Consider the following 26,161-nt stretch of genomic DNA (forward strand, 5'->3'; position numbering starts at 1 on the left):
TTTTTTCAGTTGCAAATATAGTACAAAAATTCCCCAAATGTATCAAAAATGTGCGTTTAGGAATTTGCATAAAACCAGACAGCATGAAAAATGAAATTATATGTAATGTCATCAAATGCAAAAATATTGCTCCTCAAAAACAGTCAGAAATGTTCCTTCCCATAATGCAAGGCAAAATATGTTTCCCATCATAGCAGTGTGAAGTACCTTTACTATAACCATGGTTCTAAGTTCCCAGGTTTAGCCAACTGAACACTAAATTCATTTGAAAAACATGAGAAATATTTTGGACAAATATTAATCAAACTTCTCATTAATACTGGTGTGTAATTACAATTTAATAAATATAGTATACACACACCTAATATCTGTTGAAGAAATATAGCAAGATAGTAGAAGATAATTCGAAAGATTTTCAGAATAGTCAGAAAATTAATGTTGTGTAGAAATTACAGATTTTTCGAAAAAAATGTACCACTTTAGCTTGGGACTCTGTCTTTGCTGGTCACATAGTCTTTGAAACTATGGTGTGCATAAATCATCACTTTTTTTAAACCATTGCTTCAACTTCTAACATCATTTTTTTTAAAAGCACTTGCTTTGGCTTTACATTACATAGACATATCAAAATATATAAATGTCTTGGAATATGCTTTAGACTAAATTTTGCACTCCACAAACACATACCACTTTTAGATTCCCACAACAACATTATTAGTTTTTCCATTCTTTTAGGCAAATAAACATTTACATTACAGCTTACATTTGGAATACTATTTCATTCTACAGTTTCAGTTACATTCAAAAACCCCACAGTATCTTCATTTGCAAAGTGTTTGATGCACATGTTTGCTAATAACTTGAATTTCTTAAATATTTTCTTTTTATTTTAATCTTCTGATATTTTTACTTCTTTTCAAAACTGTTACTAGTACTTTTGTTAACATATGTGTTAACTATAACATTGGTACAAATTTTATTTTTGTTCCTGAAATGCATAAGAGTTTGTTGACAAACACCCACTATTGTCAGCCCATCCCCATTTAACATGAAATTTTTGGTATCTTCTGACAGAATTTCATTTTCTACAATCGGACTTTATTCATCTGTTCTAATTCAAATTTTAATTTATTATTTTTGATAACACTACCCTGTGCATCTGATACTTATTGCTCTGGTTCTGTTGCAAGGACTTTTCTTATTTCTGTAACCTCATTACTAAAGTTTGAAATTTCATTTTTCAGATATTTTACTTAATTGTTCATAAGCTCAAGTTTACCTGGAATACCCTCTTTCAAATTCTGAAGGTGGCAGGGGTAAAATACAGTGAGTGAAAGGCTATTTACAATTTGTACAGAAAGCAGATGGCGGCTATAAGAGTCGAGAGACATGAAAGGGAAGCAGTGGTTGGGAAGGGAGTAAGACAGGGTTGTAGCCTCTCCCCAATGTTATTCACTCTGTATATTGAGCAAGCAGTAAGGAAACAAAAGAAAAGTTTGGAGAAGGTATTAAAATCCATGGAGAAGAAATAAAAACTTTAAGGTTCGCCAATGACATTGTAATGCTGTCAGAGACAGCAAAGGACTTGGAAGAGCAGTTGAACGGAATTGACAGTGTCTTGAAAGGAGGATATAAGATGAACATCAACAAAAGAAAAACGAGGATAACAGAATGTAGCTGAGTTAACTCAGGTGATGCTGAGGGAATTAGATTAGGAAATGAGACACTAAAAGTAGTAAAGGAGTTTTGCTATTTGAGGAGCAAAATAGCTCATGATGGTCAAAGTAGAGAGGATATAAAATGTAGACTGTCAATGGTAAGGAAAGCATTCCTGAAGAAGAGAAATTTGTTAACATCCAGTATAGATTTAAGTGTCAGGAAGTCGTTTCTGAAAGTATTTGTATGGAGTGCAGCCATGTATGGAAGTGAAACATGGACGATAAATAGTTTGGACAAGAAGAGAATAGAAGAATTCGAAATGCGGTACTACAGAGGAATTTCATTGGGTTTTGTGAGAGATGTTTTGCTAATATTCTGTTGCTGTAGTTCTGAAAGATTCATGCATCATTCCTTTGAAAGTCGAACGAATTTCATTCAGCATCACTTTAGCTATAACCCTAGATTTTTTTGTACACTTGCTACACACTATTCCATGTTTCCTTAGAAGTTTATTTAAAGTCACTGTACCATGGACGATCCATCCTATCATGAACTGTTACACTAAGTACATTTCTGTCAAGTACCTAGTCAACTAGTATTTAAACCATAGTTCTTCTATAGGCTTCTGTCCAGAGTTTAATGTTTCATGTTCCTCATTGATGTGGGATACTGCTGCCTCTTTAGCTACCTCGCTGATTATGTAAATCTGTCTACTTGTTCTAATTGCCCTTTTCTCCTTGGTTATTTTTGCTGTTAAAATTGCCTGATGGTCACTGATACTAGTTTCATTGTGGACACCCTCAAATCTGTAAGGTCTGTTTGTTGACATTAGATCTAGTATATTACATCATGAGTGAGCTTCTGTGGTATTTGTTCAAGGTAGTTTTGAGAGAAAGCATTCAGTAGAATTTCACAGCATATCTTGTATTGCACTGTGATTTTCCCGATTGATTGTTGGGCAAGGGAGATCTCCTTTGATGGTGACAGTAAGATTGGAGTATTTAGGTACAATCAAAATGCTGTTTTCTCTAAAGCTTTTGGTTGTAACTAGAGATGAATCTGGTGGGCAGCGGAATGGTTCAGTTATGAGTTAATCCCATCTTTGATGCTGAGTTTTGCCCAAACATTCCTGCAGGCAGCTACAATTTCTCTCTTGGAGGATTTGAGTTTCTTGTCTACCATGAGAAATACATTGCCTCCATTTCTCAGTATACTATTCTTTAGATATAAAGTCAAATTTTCCTCCAAAACCCCACTGCTATTAATTTCTAGTTTTAACCACATTTCTGTACCTAGTATTATGCTTTTTAGTATCACTTCAAACTCTGATACTTTGCTTTGAATGTTTCAGCAGCTAATCACTAGCATTTCAATATTATCACCTGTAGGAACCATTTCTTTGGAGTTTGCACTGATACTTCTGGCTCTAGTACTGTTAGTTGAACTGGATAGAGAGTTACTTCTCAGTGGATGCCAGAAGAGCCTCATTAGCATGTTGAATGAGGCACTCAGGAATATATAGTGAATGCACCTGCCATTCTTTCCCATCACTTGATGTCATTTGCCTGTTTGCCACCCATTATTATTGGACACACAAGGTTTCGCAGCAGATGAAATTTGTCTCACTTACTGATTTTCAGTGAAAGACAACACCTTGATCTTCATGGTTAGTGGGATGGTTATAACACTCTGAGGTCTCTCTCGTCCCTATCACCCTTGCACATTATGCCTAGCGCTAACACTGGCACACCACTCACAGTCGAATGCACATGTAGTGATTGATGCTGCACTTCCAGTAGAGGAGACAGTATCCACAGGAGAGAATAATACTTTAGTTTCCTTGGTATCTCTGGTAGTCCTCAACAAATTCATTTGCAATAGCTTTGAATCAGTTGTCAGTTGTAAGGATGATTTACATGTGCTTATGACCATCATCTAATTCATCGTGGGCACAAAAACAACATTCATAGTGGGGATGCATTATGGCCAGTGCCTTGTTTTAGAAAACAATAAACAAAAATCTTTGAGATAAAGTTGCTGACTCTTGATTAATTTTTCGATCTGTTAAGCTGAAAGGATTACTAGATCCCTTTAAGAACTGAAGTGGTTAATATGCAAAATGAGACTTCTATTAAGACAACAAAAAACAGTGTTAAATTTATTGATTTCCTGGAACATTTTTGAACTTATGGATGGTAACAAAGTAGAAAATAACATTAAGGGGCGTAACATTCCACTGTCTGATGTGATGACACTGGTTTTCTTTAAGACAAAATCCTCTGAGCAGTCCTCACACCCCCTGCCCCTAGAGATTTGAATCTAAATAGGAAATATTTTATCTAAGCGAGGAAAATTACCTGGAATCAAACCTATGCTGTCCAGTGCACAGACCCAACAGTAATTAATGTCTCACCTTTGTACATTGTTGATTCCACTTTGCTGCACTCCCAAAACCCACATTCCAAAGCCCACATCCCCACCCTCTCATTCCCAATCCAACCCTCACCTGCAGCCTGGCTGGACCACAAGGATATTGATATACATTTCGTGTTTGCAAGAGAATATCAGAATTTTGTGAAGCACACTTTTTATCACATATAGATGTCATCAGTACAAGTACATAATTGATTAAATCAGTGTAGAGACTTTAGTCTATTCCTTTGTTACTTCTGAACATATTATTGCACCTTGCAACTCCCCTAATTCAGTATTTGGAGCAATTTTTCCATCATTTTAGCCCCTTGACAAATTATTATTTCCATTTTGATACTTGTAAATGTTCCAAAAGGTAGAGCCCTAAACCAATTTTTTACATCTATTTGTTTTCTGATCATATCTGTGTTGTTTCTGGATGGTTGTAAATGCATGGAACTAAATATTGGTAAGTAATCCTCTTTTATATTTGATTTTGAAGTTTATGTGACACCTACCTGTAAATTTGATGAGAAAAATCATAATGAAAAGAAAAATTGACCAGTTTTATTTCCATGTTTATTTTATTTTCTTTTTTTCTTTTTGTGTGTGTAAGCTTATCACATAACATGAATTAAACACCCATCCCAGAAAAATTTTGCTATTAAGTAATGTGCTGTAGGTACAAGTAAAATCTTGTGGTTCCTGAATTTGATGTATACTCACTTTTTTAAATATTTAATCTTTATTTTGTGAACATATATTCACTCTCTTTGACACCTGTGAACAGAACAGTGAAAGTCAGTAACAATAAAATTTCATTAAACAGCTTTCTGCCACTACCATGGAAACGACCTCAAGTGGTTGAAATTTGGATAGTTATGGATGACACAGATGAACAAAATTTTGTGCCAGATAATTCAAGTGAATTAGATATACAGCAACACTCTCTGTTAATTTTAAGAGAAAGAGACATACCCAAAACATCTCCACTTTATTTCTCAACCCCATCATGTGTAGAACATTACATAAAAGAAGAGAGAAGTCTTTGGACAAAAAAGGGTGAATTTGTTTGTTACAAGGAAGATACAAGAGTAGATCCACCAAGAATCTGTATTTGGAATCATTTATCAAAAGATGATGTACACCATTTAAAATTAATGAACTTTAAGAAGGATGAAGTCTCTCAACGAGTAGGTATGCTCAAATTTATTACTTTAATAACTGCTATAATGTAAGTATTTTGAAAGAGTAGGAAGTTAATTTTACAACAGATGCTTAATTGCCTCTCATATAAATCTGAAGCAGAATACTGAAGAAATATTTGCTATCATTTGAATTTTATTTTAGCAATCAAGTGGCTCATCTTTCTCAGAATTTTGATAATGCCATAATGTTAATCAGTACGGGTAGTACATACTGTACTGTTTGTATCACTCTACAAACAAAAGAAACTGATAAGTCATCATCAGACAATATGTTATTAGTGTTTTTCACACTCTGTGTGTGTCTATTGCCCAAAGAAAAGTTTATTTCCGTGTCACATAAACTGTATGCTATTAGAATTATGGTATTTGTCTTAATTTGATTGCAGTGTAGCTTTATAAAGGAACTATTGATTTATCATGAGAGCAGTAATACAGGACCTGTCAGTGGAAAATGAGTTTGATGCAAGGGAGTCTCCTTATTTGTATTGTGCACTACGTAGTGTGTTTGTACAGTGGCACTTGAAATTGTAGCTTAAACTAAATTCTAGGTTGTAAGCTACTCTTATGAGGCAAGTTCAGAAAGTAAGTGTACTATGACCATAATGGGCTGTGGTTTTTTGTTTCCTGATGATTGACAACACTGAGTGATAGAGAGAAAGGGGTAGGGGGGAGGGAATCTCTGACCAGAGCAAGCATCACAGGGACATGGTAGTATCTAAATTCACGTTCTTGTATTCAATTATGATGAAAGATGTTGATAAAATATCCTGTCATGTGCAAGGCACATCTGTGGTTTTGCTTCCTACTTGTAGAAGAAATAACACCTACTTAAATTTTTTCACTAATCAAAATGGTCAAAGGTGTATGAAGAGAACAAGTGAGTTATGTGGTATAAGAAGTTTAGTGGAAGCAGAAGAAATGTTCATGATGAATGGAGGAGTAGAAGATGTTCCATTTTGGCTAATGGGTTGGTGCAAAAAATTGAGGAAACTGTCTGTGAAGACCATCAATTAACAGTGGATGAAATGTCTCTGATGTTTCCAGAAACATCCAGAGCTCCCTTATATGAGACACTCACAGAAATGCTGGGATGCCAGAAATAGTGTGCAGTGTGAGGTCCCAAAACAGCTGACAGAGCAGCACAAAAAAACTGGATCAGCAGCATCTGTTAGTTTCTTGAGTGAGTTGAATCAGAAGCTGTGAATTTTCTGAGCTCTGTTGAGACTGGATAGGAAATGTGGATGGCTCATTGCATGTCTGAGGCAAAACGGCAGTCACCATATTGGCATCACATCAATTCCCCGCCTGCCAAAGAATTAAAAAACCACGATTTCAGCCAAAACAAATGATGGCCTCAATGTTTTGGGACCAGAAAGGCATAATTTTGGTCACATTTCTGCCTCAGGAGCTTTCAAAGCAAGAGGAGGGGAATGCTGATGGGAATGGGCTTGTTGCATGAAACTGCCCATCCTGATACGGCCTTAGCTACCAATGTGCTCCTGAATGCATTGACTTGACACCTTTAGATTATGATCGTTTCACCTTCCTTATGGCACACATGCGTGGATTTAAATTTTCAATCGATGAGCAGATGCAGGAAGAGGTTCTGAAGTGGTGGAAGTACCTGGTGGGTGAGTTCTTCAATGACAGCATAAAGAAGCTTGTGCCACAACTCACCACATCCACTCAGCAGGATGGTTATTGTGTGGAAAAGTGGTCAACAAGTATATCAACAATATTCTGTAATTTTTTCAAATACAGGTTTTCTAAAAAATATGTCAGACTATAGTCCACTTGCTTTATGAACAAACCTTGTAAATAAGACACTTCTTTGATAAAACAGTAGTGAGAGGAAGAATACAAAACATTGCAGTGTCTTCAACTGATACATATTTTGGCTTCTGTAGAAATATCCTGGGCATAGAGCCACATCACATTGTAAACTGACTGCTACCAGTGGTTCAGCGATGATGGTAGTAGTAGAAACATCGTTAATAGCTATGAAGTTTTAGGCTTTCTCAGCATAATAATTCCTGGTAGTCTCTTTAGGTTTGCTGCCAAATCCTGAATCAAAATGACTCATTATTTCATCAATTCATCTGTCCAGGAGAAAGCTGCTGCTGCTGAGTCCCTCTATAAGTAGTTTTCACCAGGAAAGAAGATTGTAGGCAGATGGATCATTGAACTGTCAAGTCATGCTGATTTTAAGACCTGGCAACAAATCTGAGGGGGCTACTATCATTAATAGTTGCTTTGCAACATGACACAGCTCTGCAGCTAGCAACGTTTTGTATTAACAGATGGTATTTCAAGGTATCTTTAGCTTTTAAATGTTTTTCAAAGCAACAACCTGCAGATAAAAATTCTTAATACTTTGTATATCTTCACTTTAGTTATATCTACATCCATACTGTGAAAACCACTGTGGCATTTACAGCCAACAGTACTTTCTATTGTACTATGTGTTAGGGTTTGTTCCCTTTTCATTAATGTACGGAGCATGTGAGGAACAACTCCTTAAATGGCTTTGGGTGCATGATAAATGTCTAATCTTGTCTTACTGTCTCCATGACAGTGATATGTAGGACCTTTAGTATATTCATACACTCCTTGCTTAATATTGGTTCTTGGAACTTTGTAAGCAGGCTTTCACAAGATGACTGATATGTTTGTTGACAGCCCCTAAGGATCAGCTGACTGTATTGCTTTTTGGTATGTTTTGTCAAGCCCACCACTTACATTATAACATCTAATGTTTGTTTTACAGACACCACTGTTGGAAAAGTAATTTTGTTGTGATTTATTTTAAAACACTGCCCTCTGCAATTTTTAGGAATGCAGCAGTTTAATTTTTTTTACTTTCTGATTGAATAATTGTCTACCTCTCTGTGAAGAAGGAGACATCATTAGAAATTAATTCTGGATAATTATTTGTAGCAGATTGATGCTTCTTGTAATAAATTCAGCCGCCATTTTGTGGATGCATAATCTTATCAGTTATTACTGCAGCTTCTGATGTATCTAGCACATAAAACCAGCATATACACTATGTGATCAAAAGTATCTAGACACCTGGCTGAAAAGACTTACAAGTTCGTGGCTCTCTCCATCGGTAATGCTGGAATTCAATATAGTGTTGGCTCACCCTTAGCCTTGATGCCAGCTTCCACTCTTGCAGACATATGTTAAATCAAGCACTGGGATGTTTCTTGGGGAATGGCAGCCCATTCTCCACAGAGTGCTGCACTGAGGAGAGGTATCGATGTCAGTTGGTGAGGCCTGGCATGAAGTTGGCATTCGAGAGCATCCCAAAGGTACTCTATAGGATTCAGGTCAGGACTTTGTGCAGCCCAGTCCATTACAGGGATGTTATTGTCGTGTAACCACTCTGCCACAGACATGCATTATGAACAGGTGCTCAATCATGTTGAAAGATGCAGCTGGCATCCCTGAATTGCTATTCAACAGTGGGAAGCAAGAAGGTGCTTCAAAGTCGGTGTAGGCCTGTGCTGTGATAGTGGCATACAAAACAACAAGGGATGCAAGCCCCCTCCATGGAAAACACGACCACACCATAACACCACTGCCTCTGAATTTTACTGTTGGCACTACACATGCTGGCAGATGACGTTCATAGGGCATTTGCCATATGCACACACTGACATCAGATCGCCACATTGTGTTCCGCTATTTGTCACTCCACACAACATTTTTCCACTGTTTAATTGTCCAATATTTGTGCTCCTTACAGCAGGTGAGGCTTCATTTGGCATTTACCAACATGATTTGTGGCTTATGAGTATCTGCTCGACCATGAAATCGAAGTTTTCTCACCTGCCACCTAACTCTCATAGTACTTGCAGTGGATCCTGATACAGTGTGGAATTCCTGTGTGATGGTCTGGGTAGGTGTCTGCCTATTACACATTAAGACCCTCTTCAACTGTCAGCATTCCCTGTCAGTCCTCAGACAAGTTTGGCCTGTACACTTTTGTGCTATATGTGTCCCTTCACATTTCCACTTCACTATCACATTGGAAACAGTGGAGCTAAGGATGTTTAGAAGTGTGGAAATCTCACGTACAGACATATGACACAAGTGATACCCAATCACCTTACCACGTTTGAAGTCTGTGAGTTCCACAGAGTGCCCATTCTGCTCTCTCATGATATCTAATGACTACAGCAGTCGCTGATATGAAGTACTTGGCAGTAGGTGGTAGCACAATGCACCTAAAATGAAACATGTTTGTTTTGTGGGTGTCTAGATAATGTTGATCACATAGTATATGAATGAATGGTGGCAGTCAATGGTGATTAAAACAAGAATGAAAAAGATACCAAGAAATTAAAGAAAGCTTTCTTTATATTGTTTAATAGTCAGTACTTACGAGGTGCATTCAAGTTCTAAGGCCTCCGATTTTTTTTCTAATTAACTACTCACCCGAAATAAATGAAACTGGCGTTACATCTCGATGTAATCACCCTGCAGACGTACACATTTTTCACAACGCTGATGCCATGATTCCATAGCAGCGGCGAAGGCTTCTTTAGGAGTCTGTTTTGACCACTGGAAAATCACTGAGGCAATAGCAGCATGGCTGGTGAATGTGCGGCCACGGAGAATGTCTTTCATTGTTGGAAAAATCCAAAAGTCACTAGGAGCCAGGTCAGGTGAGTAGGGAGCATGATGAATCACTTAAAAGTTGTTATCACGAAGAAACTGTTGCGTAACGTTAGCTCGATGTGCGGGTGTGTTGTCTTGGTGAAACTGCACACGCGCAGCCCTTCCTGGACGTTTTTGTTGCAGTGCAGGAAGGAATTTGTTCTTCAAAACATTTTCGTAGGATGCACCTGTTACCGTAGTGCCCTTTGGAACGCAATGGGTAAGGATTATGCCCTCGCTGTCCCAGAACATGGACACCCTAATTTTTTCAGCACTGGCGGTTACCCGAAATTTTTTTGGTGGCGGTGAATCTGTGTGCATCCATTGAGCTGACTGGCGCTTTGTTTCTGGATTGAAAAATGGCATCCACATCTCATCCATTGTCACAACTGACGAAAAGAAAGTCCCATTCATGCTGTCGTTGTGCGTCAACATTGCTTGGCAACATGCCACACGGGCAGCCATGTGGTCATTCGTCAGCATTCGTGGCACCCACCTGGATGACACTTTTCACATTTTCAGGTCGTCATGCAGGATTGTGTGCACAGAACCCACAGAAATGCCAACTCTGGAGGCGATCTGTTCAACAGTCATTTGGCGATCCCCCAAAACAATTCTCTCCACTTTCTCGATCATGTTGTCAGACCGGCTTGTGCGAGCCCGAGGTTGTTTCAGTTTGTTGTCACATGATGTTCTGCCTTCATTAAACTGTCGCACCCACGAACGCACTTTCAACACATCCATAACTCCATCACCACATGTCTCCTTCAACTGTCGATGAATTTCAATTGGTTTCACACCACGCAAATTCAGAAAACGAATGATTGCACACTGTTCAAGTAAGGAAAACATCGCCATTTTAAGTATTTAAAACAGTTCTCATTCTCGCCACTGGCGGTAAAATTCCATCTGCTGTACAGTGCTGCCACCTCTGGAATGTATTGACAATGAACGCGGCCTCATTTTAAAACAATGCGCATGTTTCTATCTCTTTCCAGTCCGGAGAAAAAATATCGGAGGCCATAGAACTTGAATGCACCTCGTATATCAATACGAGAGAAGGAAAGTTGCTACTCACCATATGGCGGAGATGCTGAGGTGCGATAGACACAATAAAAAGTTCACACATTCATAGCTTTTGGCCATTAAGGCCTTTGCCAGCAGTAGACACACACACACACACACACACACACACACACACACACACAAGCGCAACTTGCACACACATCTGCAGTCTCAGAGAGCTGAAACTACACTGCGATCAGCAGCACCAGCGCATTATGGGAGTGGGGACTGGGTGGGGGTAAGGAGGAGGCTGGAGTGGGGATGGGGAGGGATACTATGGTGGGAGTTGTGGACAGTGATGTGTTGCGGTTTAGACGGAGGGTAGGAGAGTGGTGCAGAGGGGGGAGGGGGTAAGTAGCGGAAAGGAGAGAAATAAAAAAAAAATAAAATAAAAATAAAAATAAAAGAAACTAAAAGACTGGTGTGATGGTGAAATGACGGATGTGTAGTGCTGGAATTGGAACAGGGAGGAGGCTGAATGGATAAGGACAGTGACTAACGAAGGTTGAGGCCAGGTGGGTTACGGGAATGTAGGATGCATTGCAGGGAAAGTTCCCACCTAGGCAAGTCAGAAAAGCTGGTGTTGGTGGGAAGGATCCATATGGCATAGGCTGTGAAGCAGTCATTGAGATGGGGGGTATCATATTTGGCAGTGTGTTCAGCTACAGGGTGGTCCATTTGTTTGTTGGCCACAGTTTGCCGGTGGCCATTCATGTAGACAGACAGTTTGTTGGTTGTCATGCCTACATAGTATGCAGCACAGTGGCTGCAGCTTAGCTTGTAGATCACATGACTGGTTTCACAGGTAGCCCTGCCTAAGATGTGATAGGTAATGTTAGTGACCAGACTGGAATAGGTGGTAGTAGGAGGATGTATGGGACAGGTCTTGCATTTAGGTCTATTACAGGGGTATGAGCCATGAGGTAAGGGATTGGGAGCAGGGGTTGTGTAAGGATGGATGAGTATATTGTGTGGGTTCAGTGGATGACAGAATACCATTGTAGGAGGGGTGGGAAGGATAGTGGGTAGGACATTTCTCATTTCAGGGCATGACGAGAGGTAGTCGAAACCCTGGCGGAGAATGTAATTCAGTTGCTCCAGTCCCAGATGGTACTGAGTTATGAGGGGAATGCTCCTCTGTTACCAGACTGTGGGACTTTGGGAGATGGTGGGAGAATGGAAAGTTAAGGCAAAGGAGATTTGTTTTTGTTCAAGGATGGGAGAATAATTATAGTCAGTGAAGGCTTCAGTAAGACCCTCAGTATATTTAGAGAGGGTAGAGAGGGACTGCTTGTCACTGCAGTCTAGTCTGTACGGAAGGGACTTCTTGGTATGAAACATGTGGCAGCTGTCAAAGTGGAGGTATTGCTGGTTGTTAGTAGGTTTGATACGGACAGAGGTACTAATGTTGCCATCTCTGAGGCGGAGGTCAACATCTAGGAAGGTGGCTTGTTGGGTTGAGTAGGACACGTGAAGCAAATGGAGGAGATGTTGTTGAGGTTCTGGAGGAATGTGTACTAATATTGCCAGATGTTTTCAGAGTAAGCTGACAAAAGGTGATGAAATTGTGGAGAAAGAAAATCCTGCTGATATCTCATATTTCAACAGTCACAATGATAACATAAAAGGCACTTTAAATTTAAAATAATACTCATTTATCAAATAACCAATATTATAGTCAATGAGGTACAAGAATGTACGAGGGCAGTTCAATAAGTAATGCAACACATTTTTTTCTCGGCCAATTTTGGTTGAAAAAACCGGAAATTTCTTGTGGAATATTTTCAAACATTCCTGCTTTGTCTCGTATAGTTTCATTGACTTCCGACAGGTGGCAGCACTGTATGGAGCTGTTAAAATGGCATCTGTAACGGATGTGCGTTGCAAACAACGGGCAGTGATCGAGTTTCTTTTGGCAGAAAACCAGGGCATCTCAGATATTCATAGGCGCTTGCAGAATGTCTATGGTGATCTGGCAGTGGACAAAAGCACGGTGAGTTGTTGGGCAAAGCGTGTGTCATCATCGCCGCAAGGTCAAGCAAGACTGTCTGATCTCCCGCGTGCGGGCCGGCCGTGCACAGCTGTGACTCCTGCAATGGCGGAGCGTGCGAACACACTCGTTCGAGATGATCGACGGATCACCATCAAACAACTCAGTGCTCAACTTGACATCTCTGTTGGTAGTGCTGTCACAATTGTTCACCAGTTGGGATATTCAAAGGTTTGTTCCCGCTGGGCCCCTCGTTGTCTAACCGAACACCATAAAGAGCAAAGGAGAACCATCTGTGCGGAATTGCTTGCTCGTCATGTGGCTGAGGGTGACAATTTCTTGTCAAAGATTGTTACAGGTGATGAAACATGGGTTCATCACTTCGAACCTGAAACAAAACAGCAATCAATGGAGTGGCGCCACACCCACTCCCCTACCAAGAAAAAGTTTAAAGCCATACCCTCAGCCGGTAAAGTCATGGTTACAGTCTTCTGGGACGCTAAAGGCGTTATTCCTTTCGATGTCCTTCCCCATGGTCAAACGATCAACTCTGAAGTGTATTGTGCTACTCTTCAGAAATTGAAGAAATGACTTCAGCATGTTCGTAGGCACAAAAATCTGAACGAACTTCTCCTTCTTCATGACAACGCAAGACCTCACACAAGTCTTCGCACCCGAGAGGAGCTCACAAAACTTCAGTGGACTGTTCTTCCTCATGCACCCTACAGCCCCGATCTCGCACCGTCGGATTTCCATATGTTTGGCCCAATGAAGGACGCAATCTGTGGGAGGCACTACACGGATGTTGAAGAAGTTATTGATGCAGCACGACGTTGGCTCTGACATCGACCAGTGGAATGGTACCGTGCAGGCATACAGGCCCTCATTTCAAGGTGGCGTAAGGCCGTAGCATTGAATGGAGATTACGTTGAAAAATAGTGTTGTGTAGCTAAAAGATTGGGGAATAACCTGGTGTATTTCAATGCTGAATAAAACAACCCCTGTTTCAGAAAAAAAATGTGTTGCATTACTTATTGAACTGCCCTCGTACTATCCTAACTACATGTTGGGTCATGAAAGACTCCTCCTATGATGAGAGTATGATTTGGGAACATCTGCACTAATGAGGGAACATCTGCACTAATGAGCTGTGGTTTGCTTTCAAGTCTCCAGTTAATCTGACATGGAGTCTGATCCTCTCTGTCGTATGTCATGAAAATTTTTCTAAGATTATTTCTTACACTAGGTATTGTAATCACAATTCTGTTATGATACTGGAAAATTCTGTCTATGAGATAAACTGAGGAATGAGTAAAATAATTCAAATGCAGACAATGATAACAATACTTGAAAGTCTCCTCAGGTTTTCTACTAGATCCGAAAATCAACGTGATCTATATTTTGGTAATTCAGCTGTATGCCATCTTCAGGATTCAGCAGCAAATGCAAGGAGACTTTCAAGACTTATTATACCAGAAAGCCTCTGAAGTCAAAGTGCTAATGATAATTTAAGAAGTAAACACAAAGAATCTCTGTGTCTTTGACAGCGATCTCACAAACTGCTAACAGAGTGTACTACCAAAATCTCTTAATGAGCTTATACAAGGTTGTCAACACAAAGTGTCCCAGGAAGCTGTCCAAGGTGATGCTTTTGGTCAACTACAGTACTCCACCCCATTTTCCACAACATACAGTCACACATGCTGCTTCTATGGGCTATCAAATTTTGCCTCCCACTCCCCTCTCTATTCTCCTAAAGTGGAATGTAGTGACATCTTCATCTTTGATTGGATGATGAAATCATTGCATTGTTTGCCACACACCTTCAGAAACATGAGGAGGTGATTTTCAGTCTCAGCAAAGTCATCCGACATTGCAAAAAGTACATGCATTGAAGGATGACTGTGGAGGACTACCACCATCACAAAGTTTCAAGGCCACAGATTTATCATTCAGGCAAAGCAAGGAAAGCTCTGTGTCCTGGCCCTGACAGGGACTGATTGTGACTGACTGGGACTGACCAACCATCATGTCATCCTCTGCCAGCAAGGTCACTGGGTGTGGTTAGGTAGGGTGTGGTGTCAGCACACCATTCTCTGGACCATCGTTGGCTTTCTTGACTCTGGAACCACTACTTCTCACTCAAGTAGCTCCTCAATTGTTCCAGATGTCACATCAAGAAAGAATCCCTTGTAGTACTGAGAATCCACATAGCAGTCAGGCTAACTGACCACTTAGATTAGGAGGCAGACTTGACCATTAAAGATGACATTTAAATCTTAATAACTTCCCCTCCTAGATATCAGAGATTGTGTGATCACTGTCAAAGACACAGAGATTCTTTATACCCATATGAGATAGGTTAATCTCCAACTGCCAGCTGGTCGAGTCATGCAGTATCCAGATTTATGTGGCCTGATGCTGAACTTTATGGGAATCTGAGAGCAGGCAAGCTTATTGTGAAGGTTCCAGTCAACCATGTCTGGCCACCACAATATAGGATCACCACACTGTACACCAAGCACATCATAAGTCTTTCACATCTGTGCCTGCCACGTAAGGGCACGTTGTGGACTTTTTCTAACACGTTATCCTGCACTGTTGGTCAGAGTCTAGCAGCAGCCGACTTTGGAGCTGTTTTCATATACTAGGCTGCCATTAACACAACAATATATGTGGCTATGTTTGGAGTTGTTTCTTGACAGGGAAGCATGGCCTGCTGATGAAAGGCATCACACCATGTTCAGTGACAAATTGATTTTTGCACTATTCTGGTTGTCCATCATTGCTGAGAATGGCAGCAACTCAGAGAGCTGCCCCATTCTTCCAATATTTTGCAGAGGCAGTGTAGTGCTACTCCAGGGCTTCTTGTGTGGGGAGCCATCATGTATGGCTTCAGGTCATAACTGGTTGTAGCTGAGGGAACTCTGACCATGCAACCATACGTCATGGACATCTCTTGTTTTGTGGTACCTCTCTTGTAACACATGTAACAGTACCATGGTACCATTTTTCAAAAGGACAGTGTTTATTCACACATTGAAGTTGTCTCTATGAACTATCTGAATATTGTTGAGGTACTCCCATGGCCAGCAAGATCCCCAGATCTGCCCCAGATTGAACATGTGTAAGATCAGTTCAAAAATAAACTTTATCCCACTACCAGTACCTGAGATATCATGGACAAGTTACTTCAGCTGTGGCTCATCTTATTTCAGGAGAAACCAACTCTATCCCATTACCAGTATCCATTATATCAAGGAACTGTTGCTACTGCTGTGGGTCAGCTTATCTCAGGAGAAATCAACTCTATCCCATTACCAGTGTCCAAGATAACAAGGACCAGTTGCACTAGCTGTTTGTCACCTCAGGAGAGGATAAAATCATTTTCTGACACATTTCCCAACAAAATCCAAGCCTGCATCAAGATGAGATAGTGTGCAATATCATACTGGTAAGTGGGCTGATTGTGCAAACTTCTTAGTAAATTTGACTTGATTCTTTAATCACTACCATAACATCAAATACCTATCATTCCATGAAAATTCATTTCATTTTCTCCTCCCCTACTGGGTGCATCACTTTCTTGGTCAGGTTGAGTATTTTCATACTCAGGTGAAAATGATGCACATATATTATTGACAGTAAGAACATTTCTAACACATTTTTTAATAGCAATAAACAAATTTTTCTCTAAATTCTAGAAAACATCATTCATCCTCAAACATTACATAGTACATAGTTGAATTTGATATTAGCAGCTGTATGTGTCTTAGTTTTAATGAATAACAAAACTAAATTTGAGATTAAGATTTTTGTATATTTTCACTACCACAATATGTACAGGGCAGTCAAATGAAAATGAGACAAATGGCAAAAAGAGGGTAAACTGTTTATTATGTCATAATTGATTCTTATAACTGTTAATACAATTATTCCTCCATGGGAAAGTGTTTGTGGCTGCCTGCTCCTACAGACTGACCCCCACAGTCCCATCAAAGAGTAATTATTGAAATGATTTAATGTTAACAATAACATTTCTTCATCTGAGCTACCAGACATGAAAATGTTTATCTGTATATGATGGGAAATGGCACTGTACAATAGAAGTTCCAGTGTTGGTTGTTGCATAAACTACTAGTCAGTAATAACACTCATCTGGATATTTCAAAGAAATTTGCGTCTCAGCTCATCGTCCAGTATATTTTGGGGTATGATTCTTCAAGAGACCCAGGTTTTAAATGTTTCAGGGAAGTGTAAACAATAAAGTATCATTGTTTATTGTCAAGTTCATTCCATCCAACAGACTGTATCTTGTTATGGTCACTGATTTCCTAATTGATATAATTGCATTTCTTTTCTTCATAGTAGAGTTATAAAATTGCTACTAGAGATAAAAAACAAAAATGGAACAACTTGTTAGTATAAAGCAGTAAAGACATATCCTTACAACATTAACATTATGGTGTTTTCTGGTATTTATGAACAATTGTAACGGTTTTAATTTTTATGGGTAGTGGAACATTATAATGGACATTTAGTAATTAAATATTTCACAATGTGAGGTACATGCTAATTTTGAGTTGAAAGAAATAATTGAAATTTATAGAATTATCAACCTCTTTCCCATGAGTTCATGTGCATACACATTTGTCACATTATTGAGCAACTCTGCTCCTCCCTTTCTCTTCGTCCACCTTTTACTCCCTCTGTCTGTCCACCTCATCCCCCCATCTCTATCTGTTTATCTTCTCCTCCCTACACTCTCTGTCTCTTCATCTCCTCCTCCTACTCTTTTTCTCCATTAGTTCTCATAAGAAAATCACTGCTCAGTCAAACAAAAAATGATTTGTTCAATTACGTTTTTGAATACCACAGTTCAGCTGGGATAGATATTTCGATTAAAGAACACATAATGCTATAAGTATAAAATCTGTGAATATATATGATATATAAGTAACAGGTTCTCTATTTTTAATGACAGGTGGTTTACTTTTAAAATGTTCTGAGAAGTCTTCCCTTTTTCTGAAGGGTTATAATTTTAAAAAGCCAGAAAACTCATACAGTAACAAACTTTGCTTTAAGCATCATGCTTATGAGGTTTCAGTTCAGTGACATTTCAAAGTTCAATTTTTTTTCTAGATTTCAAGTACATGAGCATATATACATTTTGGTGATGATTCTCCTTTATCTCAAATGGACCTATGTAGATGTCAAAAATTTTATTTAATTCAAAAGTCATAAGTTTGTATTTTTCTTATATTTCCAGCAAAACAAAATCCACCTCTCCAAACTGAACAAAATTAAACTTTTCATAATGTGTCCTTTTTCTTGCTTCTCCCCACTTTTCTATGACACCTCTAATAATTTCTTCCCTTTGTGTATGTGAAATGACTTTGTGATGAAGCAAGTTAGGATATTTTTATTTCCCCTGTTGTTTTGCCATCTGACTCCTTAAAATTCGTATTTTTTGTGTCTGACTACCATTAACATACTTGAGTATAGTCTACATTTCCATAAAAGAGAAAGTTTGACACTCTGTTTTAAAGAATATAACACCAGGTCTAATTTTGTGCTTAGTTTTAGATTAATACTTTCATTTTAGGCTGGAAGTCAGTGATTGTTTTGTAACTTAAATTCTATTGTTGACTTATAAACAAACATAAATTTTATAATAAATGTAAACATTTTGAGGGAACAACTAGAAGTAATTTTAAAGGATCTATTAGGCTCTAGCCAGCCCTTAATTAATTCCAAAGTAATTTTCAGTTTGGTCAAAAGTACTGTTTGCATAACTACATATGTTACTTTCATGATTTAAACAAATAATACAGATTAAACTGTCTAGTAGAAGAAGCTGTTAAAAAGAAGGAAGTTTTCTATGTATTCAGTTAAGTGAATGAAGTAAGTTTTAATTGTAATTTCTGTAAATTAAACATCAAACAATGTGTAGTTTCAGCACATATTATTGTGAGGATTTATAATGGCCCGACTTTTGGTCCCGAGACAGTCAGTCCACGGCTGAGTTTCAGACAAGAAACCTGTGTTGGTTAGATCAACAACAATGTTTCAGCTTAACTGTGGAATAAGTGTAACACAATTAGGCTGTGTGTTAAAATAATGACAGTGTCTATTCCATACACACTTTTCTGTTCTTCAAGAACTGTGAACTTTTTGGTTAGGCTTTTACTGCTTAGATGTTCAAAAGTAAACTATTTTGGAAGTATGTGGATGTTCACCTGCAACTTATTAATGAGGCTTATCGATAGTTAAACAATAGTTAACTAGCCATATTAAATGTGTATATTGGGGAGGGCGGGGGTTGTGAACAGTGATATTAAAGAACTGAGGATTGCAAATGTGCACCTGTCCACTAAATCATTTAAAGTAGTCATTATTGAACCTCCAGACCCCATTTTTCAGCCAGTGTAGCAATGTAGTTGTCGACACCAAGGACAAAAAACGAAGAAATAAAGCTGGCAAACATCACATATTTTGTCTGGGTGAGGACTATTGCAATTGGACACAATAAACTAGGAGTCATGAACTTTGACATTGAATGTCAGAATGGTTTGCAGTACAGTTTTAACAAAGGAGACACAAAATCCAATCAGTGCATGGGTTTCATGGCCACAACAGGACAGCAGCCAATCAGTGAGTGGGTTCTATGGAAGCAGCCACTGAGTACAGGAGCAGCCAATCAGCACAGCTGACTGGGATAAACAAGACGCCTTGACAAGGAAATTACAACTTGGGGCAGCTCTGCAGATGACAAATTGGAATGACAACTGCAGATCAAAACGACACTGCAGCATAAGATAATTTCATAGCAAAAGCTGTTTTATATTAAGTGATACATAATGAGGGGCCTTAATAAACAAGACAGTCAGATGGGACACAGTGGATATCAGCAGAGTAATGTGCTTGAAAACAAAGCTGTAAGGGTTAAGTTTTTAAACGAACAGAAAGACTTAATGGGGACTGATTCGCAGGACAATATGTTCACGGAAAATTTGAAGCAATGTTAAGACAAATTATGAGTAGTATGTGTATGAAAGAAGACATTAATAGTTTGAAAGAAGACGTTAGGAGGTTGGGAAATAGTATAAAGAAAGTAGCACTGATGGTAAAAATGGTTCAAATGGCTCTGAGCACTATGGGACTTAACTTCTGTGGTCATCAGTCCCCTAGAACTTAGAACTACTTAAACCTAACTAACCTAAGGACATCACACACATCCATGCCCGAAGCAGGATTCGAACCTGCAACCATAGCGGTCACGCGGTTCCAGACTGAAGCACCTTTAACCGCACGGCCACACCGGCTGGCCACTGATGGTAATGAGGATTTAACATTGAGCAGTAAATGTGGTGAAGAGAGAAAGAAACTTTGTGATGACAATAGTAGGAAGGTGGAGGTTTTTGGGAAACAATGTGCTGAAAATAGGGTGAAACTTGAGAACCAAATCGATCAGATTAAAAATGATTTAGAAATGGAGGTAGAAACCAAGTGTGCAGTAGTGGTAGAGGAAAGACTGGAAAAAGTAAATGAAAATGTAGAATCAAAATTGGCTAAAATAAAACAAAAGGTGGGAGAAGTACAAAATCTAAGGCATAGGGGAAGTGGCAGTGTGTCTGATAATCATTTGGTAAACAGAATGATAGTTTTTCCAGGTAAGAGATCAATGGGGATTTGTTGTATGAGGAAGATCACATGGTAAGTAAGAAGGAAGTTTGGCACCCTGTAATAACATTAAGGGTACAAGGTACACATGTTAAGTGTTTACTGGACAGTGCTAGTGATCTGAATGGTATTTCACAGGTATTTTTTGAATCTATTATGAACACAGAGGGTATAGTAGTGATGCATGTTTCTGGAATAAAAATTATTGGGCTACTCGTAAGCTGTCAAAGAGTGTGAAACAAGAGGTACTATTACCTCTGAATTTGCAGGACAGCTGTTGGAGTGCAGTTTCTTGGTGATTCAAAATCTTAGCATTGATGTAACAGTTGGAAATAATTTCTTGTGCAAGTAGCAAGTAGGGTGTCATTATTCTGTGTTGGATTCATTTTGTGGCTATAATGCTTACCCCAGCTGGCTGTCTGATTTTTCATGTTTGCTGAGACAAACTCTTCTCCTGTCCTATCTGTAGTTTATAAGTGAATCTGTAACCTTCTTTCTTTGACTGCCAAGTGATTTTGTACAGTAGGATACTTTAGTTTTCTTGTTGTGTTAGTTGTAAGTAAAGGAATCATAAGAGGATGGAAGAAAGTAAATTGGTATCATGGTTAAAGAATTTCTGTCAAGAAGATAAGGTAAACTGAAAATGAAAGGTGTCAGCATTATATGGAGGAGAAGATGCAAATGATCTGAAAACTATAATTAAAATCTGAAGTAATCAGCTCATTGGTGCAACAGCAGAGCAAAATTCAGTAAAATCCATCTTGAATTACTTGATATTAATATTAACTGTGGAATACTAGAAGTGTTTGTGTTCAATGACATCAGTATATGGAGATAACTATCTACCTATAGAAGTGTGTCACGGTACAGCCGTATCTAACATGAACGATTTCCAATTTTACACATAGTTCCCTGGAGTAATGTGTGTGGAAAAAATAAAAGCAAGATTTGTATGTATATCACCCTTCAGGCTAGAATGTCAAGTAAGTAATAGTTTTTTAAGTGATAATTTTGTGTGATTGGTAATAAGAGTTAAATTTGCCTTAGCATAAGGATCTGTTACTGTGGAGTGTTTTTCAGTAGAATCAGTTTTCCATTAGATAAGCAGAACAGTTGTTTATTTATTAGATAATGAAGCAATAATGAAATAATAAAATAAAGAATAACATTAGGGTCTTAATGATTAGGGAGCCTGTCTCTGCAGTAGGGACATTTTTTGAGAATGCACTCCACTAGCTAATGAGGTAAGAAAGGTAAGTAAAATAATGGAGCTGAGAGACATGATTAGTGAAAAAGGTAACTATATACAAACAAATGTGGTGTAACTGTATTGACTATCTAATTTTGAACCAGGCAACATTGAGTAATGTGTATATTGTGTAATTCATGATACTGCAGCTGGAAATGAGATCTCAACCATAAAGAACAATATTTCAGTAAGGTACAAGTCATATAATGCTGCATTATCAGATCTATAGGTTATCTGAAAACTTCTCTTTGTGTTCTGAGGAATTATGAGCTTAAAGTGGTAATTCTGGAATGATGAAAAGTAATTTTGCTGATTGCCTGGCAACTGTGATACTGGACTGATGTGAATATCCTGACAGGTAACCTATTTGGTAACATTTTGTGATTTTAAGAGGATTTAATTTTCTGGTTGAATGAAAATAATGCTCAGAGTTGAGTAGAGAAGTGGGGCAAGTATTTGTTATAATTCCCATCCCCTTAATTTTGATTTGAGTAGTAATTAAGTTATGTGATGGTGGGTCTATTCTCTTTTCATATTGTAATGATTAGTAAATTTATGCTACTGCACATCTTGAGTTTTTTAGTTTCTGTAAATGAAAAAGAGACCCAAAGTCTTAAAGTTTACCCAGTTTCAGACAGTTAGGACTAATGTTTTGTAGTGTTATGTGTACTTGACTTTAAAATTTTTTCTAGTTCCTACCTTTCATACTATAATCAATTTTAGTGCTGATTATTGTGATCTCATGAGGACTAAGAAATGTATTTATTTATGAAGTAATGGCTATCCTTTTTAGTGCAAAACATTTTGTTCATAGACTTAGTTAGAAGTAAAAGTCAGTGTACTGAAGTAGGTTATTTTGTGTAATTTTTTCATGTACTGTGGCAGAGGGGAACCACCTCCAAAGGGAACTGATAGAAGTGCATTTCCTTAGTAACTGTCAATTGGACCTGTTGAAAGCATGGACAACTTGGTGTGAAAGTGTGTAAAGGCTCATCAAAAGTGTGAAAGTGCTTCTGAAAAATACAAAACAATGGGCAAGTGAAATTTTCTGTCTAAAAAGAGCTGCAATGCACAGTGTAATTTAACTTTTTGCAATCCATGAGCATTTTTTTTAAGCAACACAGGACTTGTATCAAGTGACATGTATCTTTGAATGTAATCCTTATTCATCAAAAAAAGGACATCGGTTATGGTGAAGATGCTTAATTCTTATTAAAGGTATAACTTGTGGATATTTTGTGCAGATGTACAATACACTGTATGTAAATATTTTGTATGGGGATTTTTATATGGCCAGTTCATATAAGTATAAATTTGAAAAAACATATTTAATGTAGTTCTGATAAGATTTCGTATGTAAAATTTTTTGTGTGTATATGGCTAAACCCACTTTCTGTGGTCACTGGTGGTAATTGAATTGCCCAGTTAGCTATTTGCAATATCTATCTGGTCAATCCAATTGAAGGGGAGGGAGGTGATTTGACGAAGCAAGCTGGGCTATCCCCTCTTGTTTTGCCATCTGACTCCTTAAAATTCCTTTTTTTTTTTTATGTCTGACTAATTATTATTAATTTTCATGAGTATAATCTGCATTTCCATAAAAGAGAAAGGTTGGCCCTCTGCTTGAAAGAATATAACAACAGGTCTAATTTTGTGCTTAGTTTTAGATATGTAATTGATTTTCTAGTTTATTTTGATTATTTATAGTTAATACTTTCATTATGGGCTGAAAGTCAGTGATTGTTTCGTAACTCAAATTCTATTGTTCACTTACAAACAAATATAAATTCCATAATAATTATAAACATTTGGGGTAACAACTAATAGCAATTTTAAAGGATCTATTTGAAAACATGTTAGCAAAGCCAGCCCTTAAATAATTCCAAAGTAATTTTCAGTTTTGTCAAAAGTATTTTTTGCATAACTATATTTGTTAATTTCATGATTTAAACAAATAATACAGCTTAACCCATGTAAGAGAAGAAACTGTTAAAAAGAAGGAAGTTTTCTATGTAGCATATGTTTTCAAAGTAGTCACCAGCATTGTGTAGAACCTGCTTCCAGTGATGTGGAAGGCATAGTATACCATTAGCAGAGCCTGGTTCTGTTGATAGTGTGAATGGAGTGGTCTTCTTCCTGTCGAATCTCTGGAACAGTTCTGAAGTGAATGCCACGAAGTGGTTCCTTCATTTTCAGAATCAAATCAAAGTGGCAAGGACTTAAGTCCAAGGAGTATGGTGGATGGTACAGTTCTTTCCAGTCCCATGAACCGAATAGAGCAGCCACAGCTTACACTGTATGCGCCCGCGCATTGTCATGCGAAATGGTGGGTGGGTTCCACAGAAAGTGTTGCCACTTCTTTTGTAAAGCTGGTCACAGGTGATACTCCAAAAATGAACAGTAATACTGTGCATTGATGGTCTGCATGGAGGAATGAAGTACGTTAGGATAACACCTTTACAGTGGTTCACGAGAAACACCATAACTTTAGACTGGTCCATTCGCACCATCAACAGAACAGGCTCTGCTAATGGTATACTACGCCTTCCACATCGCTTGCAGTGGGTTCTACACAATGCTGGTGACTACTTTGAAGAGCAGCAACAGGCTCAAACATGTAACTCTTTTGTATTGGTTGTGAATAAATAGTTGCCACTATTTGAGTTCCAACCCTTCTATAAGTGCCTAATTTTTGGTCCTCAGACAGTCAGTTTACAGCCAAGTTTCAGACAAGAAAGTTGTGTTGGTTAGATCAACAACAATGCTTCAATTTAACTGTGAAATAAGTGTAACACAATTAGGTTGTGTGTTAAAGCAATGAAAGTCTCTGTTCCATAGGTACCTTTCTATTCTTCAAGAACTGTGAACTTTGTGGTTAGGCTTTGACTGCACATAGGTGCTCAACAATAAACTATTGTAACAGTATGTGGATGTTTGCCTGCAACCTATTAATGAGGCTTATCAAAAGTTGAACAATAGTTATCATATGTGTGCTCTGGGGGGTTGGGGGGTAGGAACCAGGGTGGGGGGGGGCTGTGAACAGTGGAAGTAAAGAACTGTGGAACATAAATGTGCACCTGTTGGCTACATCATTTAAAGTAGTCAGTGTTGAACTTCCAAACCCCATTTTTCAGCCATTGTAACAAAACAATGCCTTGACACCAAGGACAACAAAACAACAAATGAAGAAATAAAGCAGGTAAACATCACAACTTGGCAAAGTCAGTATTCATTTTCAGAAACAGTATTTGCAAGAGACTTGTTAAACATAATTTAAAAAGCTAAAACCCCAATTGAGGAATGCTCTACACTATCCATTACATCCTCAATATCAATGAATATATCAAATTAACATGATTTTTGCTGCAGTAGGTCCTACACAGTCTTCCTATCAGTCTTCATATCTCCCACATGTTTCTCTCAGCCAGGTTATTTTTGTGGAATTCGAGAATCAAAATGTACTTTATTTTAGCTTCTACCAAAAATTTTTCCATCAATTTGATGTGAATGGAGACCCATTGTGAGACAGAATAGCATGTGATAAATCTACTCTCATAAAATAGTTACCTGTTATTTGTGAAATGGTTTATTTGCTGTTGCCTTTTTCAATTGATATAGCATAAGAAATCTGAAAAAAAAGTGATCCCCATTTTGTCTTTGGTAATGGACCAAAAATGTCAACTGCTGACAGTTCTAAATTTTTCTTTGGCAAAATGTTATGCATCAATCCTCTACAAGTATTATTACTAACCTTTGCTCTCTAGAAATGCTTACAAATAACAAGTTTATTTCTAAGCCTTCTGCCAATACTATAAAAAGTATGTTTTTCTGTATCTTTTGTAAGCATTTTCATCATGCACAGAGTCCAAAACTTTCACTTACGTATTTTGTTAAATTTTCAGTGTGTTTTTCAGTCAAACGTAACCTCCAGTCATCAAAATCTGATCATTGACTTCTGAATAAATTCACAATATTTTTTAATTTTTTCCTTCTCCCTTTTTACTGAACTGGCTTTTAGTTCATTTCCAATTTTCATCATGATTTTGATTTCTCCTCGTGTCGTTACAAATTTTCACAATATCTCCCTCATATTTTACTCCTTTTAAATATATATTTTTGAATGCTTTTCCCTTCACCACTAATATTGTCAGATTTGCCCCTAAAGGTGATCTAGAAAGTATGTCAGCTATGAAATTCTATTTTCCTGAAAACATACTTCATTTCATAACC

The sequence above is a fragment of the Schistocerca serialis genome, chromosome 5 (assembly GCF_023864345.2).
Source record: "Schistocerca serialis cubense isolate TAMUIC-IGC-003099 chromosome 5, iqSchSeri2.2, whole genome shotgun sequence".
NCBI classification, from domain to species: Eukaryota; Metazoa; Arthropoda; class Insecta; order Orthoptera; family Acrididae; genus Schistocerca; species Schistocerca serialis.